The following is an 11178-nucleotide window of genomic DNA, read 5'->3' as shown; positions in this document are numbered from 1 at the left end:
GTGTACAAAAAGAGGGGTACACTTTTTGTACCCCTATAACTGTGCACGGGCAGTCTGAGCCACGGGCACCACCACACCAAGCAAGGCAAGGGAGGTGAGCCAGGGTAAGACCGAAGCTCAAGAGAACTAGAACGACGCCAAGTCCAAGACCACGAAGAGCAAATGGGACGAAGAGGACTCCCCCGGCAAGATCCTTGCCGGGAGACAGTTCTAGCAGCCCCGGCAAGACCCTTGCCGCGTCGACTCGTCCCGCGCCTACGGAGCAAATCACTATTGAGTCCACTGCCCCTAAAGGGCAAGGATTCGGGAGACATCCCCGTGGTGACATGCAGATCTTTGTGAAGACATTCAAGATCAGATACGCACTAAGGAGATGACAACCCTTGGCGGGATCCCAGCCGAGGAAGACCACAAGGCCCCCGGCAAGCGCTTTGCCAGGGATGACAGCAGATGCCTCGACAAAACCCTTGCCGGGGCCCTGGCAAGGCCCTTTCCGAGGACACCCGCAGGGCCACCATCGGGCCCACGCCGACTAAACCTCCACCACCGCATGCATGCAGCTGCCGACCTAACCAGCTGGGCAGGCACCTGCGTGGCGGCATGCAGATCTTCGTGAAGACCCACCACTGCGCCAACTCAGCTGCCTGCCTACCCACGTGGCATCTCAGTCATCGCTAGCCAGGGCGCGTGTCGACACAAGAAGGAGCGACGACGGACGAGACAGATCTCTCCCCCGTCCCCGATAAAGCAAGGACACCTAAGCAAGACGCATTAAATGTGCCTTGTCATGTAATGCGAGGGATAACCTCGCATCATGTACCCTTTCCACCTCCTGTGTGCCACTGTGGCAACCCCTTTTTCTATAAAAGGAGGCCCAAGGTGACCAGGAGAGGGATTCAGCTTTTTGGAGCTCCTCACGCCCCATAGCTAGCTCAAGAAGACAGATATACAATCCACCAAAGCAGGAGTAGGGTTTTACGCATCCTCGCGGCCCGAACCTGGATAAACGAACCGTGTGCTACCTGTTAGATCCGCTCTTCTCACGACCCCGTGCCCCGCTAACCACAGTAGGGATTCCTGTGATCCCATAGGTGTCGTTCCCACCGACATCTTTGGCACACCAGGTAGGGGAATGCAGTTGTGAGAATCGGGCTTTAGCAGTTAGTTCGGTGCTTCTTCATCATCATGGCGCCCAAGAAGAAGACGACAGTGGCGGTTGGCCAGTCGGAAGCCGGACATCCCGTCCCGACGTGGGCGAGCAGCGGACCGGTCACAGAGAGGACCCGGGGCGCTGCTCGCGAACACCAACACCATCGCAGCAACCGGAGTTCGGGAGGCGGCGATGTTTGTGCGCCTGGTAACGGGCCACACGTCGCCAAATCCAAAGGCAGAGCCAAGTCCTTCGCGGGTGGAGCGGGGCCTTCCAAGGTCATCGCCGCCCCGCCCGAAGGAGACGCGAGGGCCTCTAAGACTCCCATGCCGGCGTCAACAGCACGCTCCTCCCAGGCAGCACGCGACGAACGGCGTAATCACGCCGAAGATCCCAGGCGTCGCCGCGGGAAGAGCCCCGAGCGCCACTCCCGGGACGTAGAAGACCTGCCCACTTGCCGAGGCGCTGGTGAAAACGGCATGCGACCGCGGGGTCGTGATAGAGCTCCTTCTGACATGGTCAGAAGTCGAAGCGCGTCGCGATCCGTGCAGGTTTCGCTGCCACCGACGCCAGCAGAGGCCCTGGCACACGCGCAGTTGCTCCTCGACTTTCCTCCCACTACGGGGAAACTCGACAAATGGAGAGCCACTATCCGAAGCCTTGTCGCGGTGGCCAACAAAGACGAACCAAGTCCGGCTCGTCGCGGACCCTGGCTCGTCGCGACGTCGCGGGCGACGCCATCTCCATAGCATCGTCTGACCCGCGGACCCACTGTGACCAGCGCCAAGTTCTTCGGGAACGAGCCCATGAAGACGCTCGAACCACTATCGAGCGCCGGCGCGGAGCACGCCACCAGTCAGATAGGCGAGCAGGGCCTGCTGTGAACCACCCGGCCCTGGAGAGCCCTGGAGGCCTACCTTATGAGGTAGGCTGTCCGGCTTTTACCCGTGAGCTGCGGCAGTTCCAGTGGCCCACTCACCGCACCTTCAAACCCGACGTTGGTGAAAAGTACAGCGGCAAGACTCACCCGTCTGAATTCCTCAGCATCTACACCATCGCGATGCAAGACGCCGGAGCCCGCGACGATAAGGTGCTTGCGAATTACTTTCCATTGGCTCTTAAACCCAACTCCATGTCGTGGTTGATGCACTTGCCGGTAGACTCTATTTCCTCCTGGTTGGATTTGTGCCATGAGTTTGTGGGCGCCTTTACTAGAGGTCACCAAGCCCATGGCCAAGCAAGCGACTTGCATGTCATTCCCCAGAAGGGAGGCGAGAGTCTGCGCAAGTATATACAGAGGTTCAGCCGGGTACAGTACAATATCCCAGATGTTCACCCTGCCGCCATCATCAGCGCGTTCCATCAGAACGTGCGTAACCGCAAGATGCGCGAAGAACTGGCAATGAACAAGGTGAAAGATGTGGCAGAACTCTATGTTCTTGCTGACAAATGTGCCCGAGCTGAAGAGGGAAGGAAGTACCCCGGCGAAGATGCCGGCGTGGAAACCGACTCCTTAGATGAGGATACTGCCGCCCCGACGAAGAAAGGCTGGCGCCGCAACAGGAAGCGAAAAGGTAAAGCTGTGCTTGCCATCGAGGGATCTGACGACGCCAGCTCTGCCAAGAAAACCAAGGCAGATGACCCCGGCAAGGAAATTGCCGGATGTGTCGCCTGCCAGGCCTTGGCGGCTGCCGAGAAGCCAGGAAACTTCGACAAGCAATACTGCAAGATCCATCGCACCAAAGGCCATGATCTCCAAAACTGCCGACAGGTTGAGCTGCTTGCTGAGAAGTAGAGGGCTGAATATGAGAGGAGGGACAAGGAGAAAGGCCGGGACGGTGCTGAGGGGTCCGGCAAGAAGCGTGACGGCCAGGCGGGCCGTCGCAAAAAAGATAAACAGCAGGAAAGGCCCGCCCGGGGCCGTGACAAAAAGCCAGAAGACGATGATCATGAAGAGGACGATGAGTCTGGTGACCAAAAATTTCAGAAAGCTACAGAGGCCATGTGCGTCGATGGCGGCACCTCGCTGCATACCTCTCACCGCCAGCTTAAACAGTGGGCGCATGAGGTTATAGCGGCGGAACCGTCGTTTGATACCCGAAGGCCGCTGAAGTGGTCCAGCACACCTATCATTTTTGACACTGAGGATCACCCTGATCGCACTACTGCACTCGGGTGCTTGCCATTGTTGGTTTCACCAACAATACGCAACCTCAAGGTGACAAAGATGCTAGTCGATGACGGGGCCGGTCTGAACTTAACCTCGCCTGCCGTGATCGAGAAATTGCAGATTCCTGATGAAGACCTCGAACAGACGGGCACGTTTTAGGGGGTCAACCCGGGAAGAAGTCAACCAAAGGGAAAGGTCACGTTGCCCGTGACTTTTGGGAGTGATCTGAACTACAGGACAGAAAGGATTGTGTTCGATGTTGCCAAGATCCCCTTGCCTTACAACGGGATCCTTGGCCGCCCAACACTGGCCAAGTTCATGGCGGCGTCACATTACGCCTACAACACCCTGAAGATGCCAGGCCTGTGACGATTGAGGGAGTCCTGGATTAGGGGGTGTTCTGGTAGCCGGACTATACCTTCAGCCCGACTCGTGGACTATGAAGATTCAAGATTGAAGACTTCGTCCCGTGTCCGGATGGGACTTTCCTTGGCGTGGAAGGCAAGCTTGGCGATGCGGATATTCAAGATCTCCTACCATTGTAACCGACTCCATGTAACCCTAACCCTATCCGGTGTCTATATAAACCGGGGGGTTGTAGCCCGTAGGCAATCAACTCCATATACAACAATCATACCATAGGCTAGCTTCTAGGGTTGAGCCTCCTTGATCTCGTGGTAGATCTACTCTTGTACTACCCATATCATCAATATTAATCAAGCAGGACGTAGGGTTTTACCTCCATCAAGAGGGCCCGAACCTGGGTAAAACATCGTGTTGCCTGCCTCCTGTTACCATCCGGCCTAGACGCACAGTTCGGGACCCCCTACCCGAGATCCGCCGGTTTTGACACTGACATTGGTGCTTTCATTGAGAGTTCCTCTGTGTCGTTGCTTGTAGGCTCGATGGCTCCTTTGATCATCAACAACGATGCGGTCCAGGGTGAGACTTTTCTCCCCGGACAGATCTTCGTCTTCGGCGGCTTCGCTCTGTGGGCCAATTCGCTCGGCCACCTGGAGCAGATCGAAAGCTACGCCCCTGGCCATCAAGTCAGGTTTGGAAGCTTAAACTACACGGCTGACATCCGCGGAGACTCGATCTTCGACGGACTCGAGCCACGGCCAAGTGCGCCGCACTATCTCGAGGGGCATGATCTAGCTCTGCCCTCGGACAGTGTCCTGGAGGCCGCACACGCATCGGTTCCGACCCCTAACTCGGAGCCTATTGCGCCAATCGAGGATGAGCGGTTGGACGTCACCTCGGGGGCTGCGATCCCAAAAGCGATCGAGCCGAACACTAGCCCAGCACTCTGCACGACCCGTGACTCCGAGGATCCGGACTCCTCCCCGGACTCTGAACCCCCCGCGCCCCTGCCAATCGAATCGGATTGGGCGCCGATAATGGAGTTCACCGCCGCAGATATCTTTGAGCATTTGCCTTTTTGCGACATCCTGAATTCTCTTAAGTCTCTCTCTTTATCAGGAGAGCCCTGGCCGAACTACGGTCAGTTAGGGTGGGATACGGACGATGAGGAAATTCAAACCCCACCCACCACCCACTTTGTAGCCACTGTCGACGATCTAACCGACATGCTTGACTTCGGCTCTGAAGACATCGACGGCATGGATGACGATGTAGGAGACGAACAGGAACCAGCACCTGTAGGGCGCTGGAAGGCCACCTCGTCATATGACATATATATGGTGGATACTCCAAAAGATGGAGATGGCGATGGAACAGTGGGGGATGACGCCCCCAAGAAACAGCCAAAGCACCGGCGTCAGCGGCGCCGCTCTAAATCCCGCCAAAGCAAAAATGGTGATTCCGGCACGAGAGATAATACTACCCCGGATAGCGCCGAACAACACCCACCTCAGCAAGATTCGGCACAGGAAGATGGAGAAGCCAGCCCTCATGAGAGAGCGCCAGACCGAGAGGTCGAGGACGATAACTATACGCCTCCCTCTGAAGACGAGGCAAGCCTCGATGACGACGAATTCGTCATTCCATCAGACCCCACCGAACAAGAGCGTTTTAAACGCAGGCTTTTAGCCATGGCAAGCAGCCTCAAGAAAAAACAGCAACAACTTAGAGCTGCCCAAGATTTGCTAGCTGATAGATCGACTGAAGTCCTTGTGGCCGAAGAGTATGAACTCGAACGCCCCTCCAAGAGTTACCCGAAGCGCGGGCCGCTACCCCGATCAGAGGAGGAAGCACCTACATCACCAGCGCATGACATGGCAGACCGGCCACCTCGCGGCCGCGACAGAGAGGCCTCTCGGCCCTCCACCCAAGCCATGCCCCGACGCCGCTCAACTAAGGCACAGGAAAATGCGCCCGACCTGTGAGACATACTGGAGGACAAGGCAAGACAAACAAGATCGATCTATGGATCGCGCAGGCGCCCTACGGCATGTGACAATGATCTTCACTCCGGATACAACAAATCCGGCCAGGCCGAACACAATAGACATAGCTCTTCCGAGCTACATCGTGATATAGCCCAATACAGAGGCGCCGCACACCCGCTATGCTTCAAGAATGAAGTAATGGATCATAAAATCCCAGAGGGTTTCAAACCCGTAAACATCGAATCATACGATGGCACAACAGATCCGGCGGTATGGATCGAGGATTATCTCCTTCACATCCACATGGCACGCGGCGATGATCTACACGCCATCAAATATCTCCCGCTCAAACTTAAAGGACCGGCCCGGCATTGGCTTAACAGCTTGCCAGCAGACTCAATCGGTTCTTGGGAGGACCTGGAAGCCGCATTCCTCGACAACTTCTAGGGCACTTACATGCGACCACCGGATGCCGACGACTTAAGCCACATAATTCAGCAGCCATAGGAATCGGCCAGACAATTCTGGACACGGTTCCTAACAAAGAAAAACTAGATAGTCGACTGTCCGGACGCAGAGGCCCTAGCAGCCTTCAAGCATAACATCCACGACGAGTGGCTTGCCTGGCACCTGGGACAGGAAAAGCCGAAATCCATGGCAGCCCTCACGACACTCATGACCCGCTTTTGCGCGGGAGAATACAACTGGCTAGCTCACAATAACAACTTATCAAAGAACCCTGGTAATTCGGATACCAAGGACAAAAGTGGCAGGACACGTCAGAATAAGCAAAAATACTGCGTTAGCAGCGACAGCAATGAAGACATGGCAGTCAATGCCGGATTCAAAGGCTATAAATCCGGTTAGCGGAAAAATCCATTCAAAAAGAATACTCAGGGCCCGTCCAGTTTGGACCGAATACTCGATCGCTTGTGCCAAAAACATGGCACCCCCGAAAGGCCAGCCAATCACACTAACAGGGATTGTTGGGTGTTCAAGCAGGCAGGCAAGTTAAGTGCCGAAAACAGAGACAAGGGGCTGCACAGCGACGGCGAGGAGCCCAAGCCGCCGAACAACAATGGACAAAAGGGCTTTCCCCCACAAGTGCGGACGGTGAACATGATGTACGCAACCCACATTCCCAAGCGGGAGCGGAAGCGTGCGCTACGGGACGTATATGGGATGGAGCCAGTCGCCCCAAAGTTCAACCCATGGTCCTCCTGCCCGATCACCTTTGATCGAAGGGACCATCCCACTAGCATCCGTCATGGCGGCTTCGCCGCATTGGTTCTCGACCCAATCATCGATGGATTTCATCTCACAAGAGTCCTCATGGATGGCAGCAGTAGCCTGAACCTGCTTTACCAGGATACAGTGCGGAAAATGGGCATAGATCCCTCAAGGATTAAGCCCACAAGAACGACCTTTAAAGGCGTTATTCCAGGTGTAGAAGCCAACTGTACAGGCTCAGTAACACTTGACGTGGTCTTCGGATCCCCGGACAATTTCCGAAGCGAAGAGTTAATCTTCGATATAGTCCCGTTTCGCAGTGGCTATCACGCCCTGCTCGGACGAACCGCATTCGCAAAGTTCAATGTGGTGCCGCACTACGCATATCTCAAGCTCAAGATGCCAGGCCCTCGAGGAGTAATTACGGTCAATGGAAACACCGAACGCTCCCTCCGTACGGAGGAGCATACGGCGGCTCTCGCAGCGGAGGTACAAAGTAGCCTTCTGAGGCAATTCTCCAGTCTGGCCATTAAAAAGCCAGACACTGCCAAGCGCGCCCGGAGTAACCCACAGCAGGACCGCCTGGCCCACTCTGAGAAAGCGTAGCAATGCGGCCCCAACCCCAGCTTTCGCGACATAGCGAAACCAGTACCTCGCGTACATAACAACGCCTTTGAAATACCATGGGCACAGGGGAAGGGGCACAATAAAGACACGCCCAAAATACGGCTTAAAACGTACTAGGGGCTGCCAGATTCTTTTTTTTATTTTTTCTTACTTTCAGGACTCCATACTTCGGACGACCTGTTCGGCAATTCGACTGCCGCACAAACGATGCAAGATCCAGGGAGGCAGACAAGCCATGCCGCATTATGGAACTCCCAGGTGGTCTCTGTTACGAGCGGTATACCTGTTTTAAATACAATTCCGCGCCCTGCCACTGGTCAGGACATACTAAATAGTCCAATATCTTTTGCTTATCGCACTATTTGTATCGTTCGGCTTTGATAAATAGCCTCTCTATAAACAATGCTTAGCTTCTTGTCTATTTTTTGCATTGTCTTCTTTTCACATTTATGTTTATTAAATGACATGATTGCACCCGTACACCATGGTACGGAAAACACGCCAGGGGCTTCAGTACCCCTCATAATGGTGTGAGAAGTCCGTACACTTTCACAAGTGCGGCACCCCGAACTTATAGCACTATATGCATCGGCTCCGAATCATGATTTGGGTCAATAGTTGGGTTTGCCCGGCTCCTATGTTTTGGTGCCTTACGTTCTGCTCTATCGGCTAAGGTAGCACTAGGAGAACCACTGCGATTGTGCCCCGGTTCAGCTGGGTTAAGCACCTCAGTGGAGAAAGCTAAAACTGACTGTCATGATGTGGCGAGAGACCGGTCGCTGTTCGAGAGGTTTTTCGAGTCCCTAAAGGCTTATGCCGCGTCGAGCGAGGAGCTGGCTTTGTCCAGCCAAGGCGTGGATAGCGCCCCGAACTCGGTCTTCCGAACTAGGGGCTTCGCCGAAATTTAAAATTATAGAGTTCTATGGCTAAGTTAGAGTGTTCAAGCATTATAGTCCGATTGCCTGGTTCGTTGTGCTGAGCGCCTGCCTCGAAGGATCCAACTATGGGAAAAAGAGCGCTCAGGTTTATCCCGAACACCCCAGCACTAGTGGCACGGGGGCAGAAGCCGACGACTGGCCATCTCTCAAATTTTGATAAACGGCCGCACAGAAAGTAATATTTTAAATTCAATAAGCATTGCTTAGCACATATGAACAAGTTTTCAGCGCACAGGATAAACACGAGCGAGTTCATTCAAATATCACATCCTTGGTACATTCATCCGCCACAAGGCGGGCACCTGCAAGAACATCCTTGTAGTAGTTCTCGGGCTTGCGATGCTCCTTCCCCGGCGGCGGCCCGTCCTTCACAAGCTTCTCACCGTCCAGCTTACCCCAGTGCACCTTTGCACGGGCAAGGGCCCGACGGGCACCTTCGATGTAGACGGAGCGCTTGATGACCTCAAGCCTCGGACAGGCCTCCACCAGCCGCCGCACTAGCCCGAAATAGCTCCCAGGCAGGGCCTCTCCGGGCCATAGCCGAACTATGAAGCCCTTCATGGCCTTCTCGGCCACCTTGTGGAGCTCGACCAGCTGTTTCAGCTTGTCGCTCAAGGGCACAGGGTGTCCGGCCTCAGAATACTGAGACCAGAACACCTTCTCCATCGAGCTGCCCTCTTCAGCTCGGTAGAATGCGGCGGCATCGGATACGCTGCGGGGAAGATCTGTGAATGCCCCTGGAGAGCTCCAGATTCGGGTAAGTAACAGGTAGTTCACTTTTATATTTCTGCTTTGCATAAAGAATGCCTTACCCGCTGCTATCTTCCTCATCTCCTCCAACTCTCGGAGGGCCTTTTGGGCTTCGGCCTTGGCAGACGTGGCAGCCTCTAGGGCCGTTGCAAGCTCGGATGCTTGCGCCTTTGACTCCAGCTCCAAACTCTCATGTTTTTTCATGAGAGCCTGAAGCTCTTGCTGCACCTCGCCGACCTGAGCCCCAAGTCTGTCTCGCTCGGTGCGCTCCGTGGCCGTTTTCTTTTCGGCCGCAGACAGCGCCTGCTTAAGGGTCGCCACCTCAGTCGTGGCCCCTACAATAAGCAGTACAATCCTGTTACTCTTTTTTCAATCAAGCCTTTCTATAGGCACTTTTTATGTAAGGTATTTCTTAACTTCTTCCTCCTCGAGCCGCCGCTTGGCAAGGCCGAGCTCTTGCTCGGTCCGCTCGAGGTCCCGCTTCAGGACACCCACCTCCGCAGTCAGTGCGGTGGTGGATAGCAGCGAAGCCTGCATACGCATATTGACTCTTTTTTGTTAGACTCCTGCGATATTTAGATCCTCTATTCGGCTTTTCTTTCCGAACGCCAAACAGAGCATCAGGGGCTACTGTCTATGCGGTAATATTTTTACATATTTTTACTTACCTCGAAGCCTGTTAGAAGGCTAGCGCAAGCTTCAGTCAGTCCGCTCTTGGCGGACTGAACCTTCTGGATCACCGTACTCATAATAGTACGGTGCCCCTCATCGATGGAGGCGTCGTCAAGCACCTCCAGCAGATTGTCTGGCACCTCCGGTTGGACGGAGGCCACCGGCTCAGAAGGCTTGCTCCTCTTGGAAGGAGTTTGCCTACCGCGGTCCGGAACTGTGGAAGATTCCGGCGCGGTGTCCGGCATAAAGCCGGACTGAGAGCCCCGGGGAGCCTTATCCCCTTCACTCCTGGAGTCCGGGAGGTTGCCTTGCGGCTCCTCCGGGACCACCTCCTCCTGCCCCGGAGCTTGTCGCGACGCCATTTCGGCGTCGTCTGTAGTGCGGGGGGAGACAGCGGGCGGAACTGAGTTCACGTCCGATGAGTCCAGGGAGCCGCCCGACGATTCGTTGAATTCGGCCCGGGGCGGACTGCATAATTACATTCGACATTAGGGAAAGCTGTGCAACAAAGGAACATCATGAGTTACTCTGATATCCGAACTTACGATTTCGCCGGATGCTTGGCCCTGTTTGGCCACTCCTCTTTGCCCTCTTCGGCGTTGGGGGCGTAGTCCGGCGGATGGGTCTTCCTTTTCCTAGACCCCTCGGCCTCCCCCGTTGGGGCGGCCTTCCTCTTCTCTCCTCCCTCCGATGGGGGGGGGAGTTTTCTTCTTCCTCCTCCTCGTTCTCGCAGGAGGAGGGCGTCTCGGACTCGTCAGATGACGAGTCCGACACCACCATGTTGCGGACACTCTTTCGAGTCCCCGTGGTCTTCTTCTTCTTGGCCTTCTTCTCCGGCACCACATAAGGCGCCGGAACCAGCAGCTTCACTAGTAAAGCTGGGGCTGGGTCTTTGGGCAGCGGAGCCGGACAGTTAATCGGTCCGGATATCGCCCGCCAAGCCTGTCAAAGGTAAGGGAGTTTAGATCCCGCATAGAGTCAAACTATGAAAAAAGCTTAACATCCTGTAAAAGGTGTAGATGGCTTACCTTGCCAGCGTGACGCTGTGAGCTGTATCCGCGGTCCTCGGAAGCGGATACGGGAGCCTCGGCGCCCTTGAATAGCATCTTCCAGGCGTCTTCGTACGTCGTGTCGAAGAGCCTGCTGAGGGTTTGATGCCGCGCCGGGTCGAACTCCCACATATTAAAATCCTGTTGTTGGCACGGGAGGATCCGGCGGACGAGCATAACCTGGATTATATCAACAAGCCGGACTGGCTTGTTCACCAGGGACTGGATGCATGTTTGCAAT

Source organism: Triticum urartu, chromosome 3 (assembly GCF_003073215.2).
Source record: "Triticum urartu cultivar G1812 chromosome 3, Tu2.1, whole genome shotgun sequence".
NCBI classification, from domain to species: domain Eukaryota; kingdom Viridiplantae; phylum Streptophyta; class Magnoliopsida; order Poales; family Poaceae; genus Triticum; species Triticum urartu.
Note: the sequence above shows the minus strand (reverse complement) of the source record.